This window comes from Vicia villosa, unplaced genomic scaffold, assembly GCF_029867415.1.
Source record: "Vicia villosa cultivar HV-30 ecotype Madison, WI unplaced genomic scaffold, Vvil1.0 ctg.000679F_1_1_1, whole genome shotgun sequence".
Lineage (NCBI taxonomy): Eukaryota > Viridiplantae > Streptophyta > Magnoliopsida > Fabales > Fabaceae > Vicia > Vicia villosa.
In genome coordinates this window covers 405,525-406,849 of record NW_026705302.1, presented here as the reverse complement: position 1 = coordinate 406,849, position 1,325 = coordinate 405,525, and positions in this window count along the sequence as shown.

Genomic DNA, 1,325 nt, shown 5'->3' with positions numbered 1-1,325 from the left:
TGAAACTCACAGCGAAGATCGGACCGAAATCCTGTTGGAGGAGGATCTCGAGGAGGAGGTGGGGTCCTAGTTGTAATCAACCCTTTCTGGACCAACGCGGGATACAGTTCAGTGTATGACATAGGAATAGGATCGAAGCGGGTCCTATTGCGATTTTGATTCTGGTTAGCAACTTGAGGTTGAGGAGTTTCAACATACATCACTGGATCAAAGCGGCAAGGCCTCTTTTGTTGTTTCCTTAATGTTTTGTTCAGATTCTTGTTTTGCCACTGATTTCCTTGGCTTTATTGAGGGATAAACAAAGATTGTTGATCAGGAAGTTTTGAGAACGAGGGCTGAGGAAAATCTTTGGGAGAAGGGATGCAGACAGGCACTAAAGTACTCACTGATTGGTATTGCCTCTGGTCTATGGTAGGAACAGGAAGAACTGTAGGAGTGTGCACTTGTGGCGCAATGATTGGTGGAGAGATTTTTTCTCTTCTCACTAAGGCTTCCAAAATTCCCATAATCTGACTCATTTGCTCCTTCAACTGGCTAACTTCCCATCTCAACAACCTTTGGTCTTGTTGAAGTTCTTCCACTGTCTTCGGATACATGCTTCAAGTTTAATGTGTCGAGGAATCAACTTGATGATTGATAGCGAATGAATGAAAGAGACAGTTGGAATGAAGTAATTGGACAACATGGATGTATGCATGATACAAATGATATGTAATGTCATGCAATATTGGATGCAAAGCATGGTAATAGAACAACCTATCGGAAGGCTCCTTAAGTTAGGATAGTTCTAAGTTCTTTTACCCAAGAGTCCCCTCACAAGGTTAGCTCTAAAGTTTTTGGATATAATGGTTCCTAGAGGCATCCGAGCATGATCAGAATTTCATCATGCGACGGGTGAACCATCTTATGACAAATTTCGTGAATACGCATCCTCTAGGCGAGGTTATCGTACAAATCGTACAAGGTGTGCACCTTATGAATCGATACATAACTTCTTTATATGGAATGGGTTCTAAAGGTCCTTGGAGTTAACGACGAAATTAGATTTTTGTCATGCAATGGACTAACCATCTTATGACAAATTTCATGAATAAGTCTCCTCCAAGTGGGGTTTTTGTATTAGCCATTCAAGGTCACCTTGGGGACTAACACTACACAACCACCTCCTAACTTATGTTTTTTTCTCTTGTTTTTCAAAAGCCCGGGTTGAGAGCTTCACTCAAATATCATTCCCATACCCACAATTGAGTATATACAGAAATAAAATAAAAGCGATAAAGCAAGAGTAAATAAACATAAACAAAACAAGAGTAAACATAAAGAAT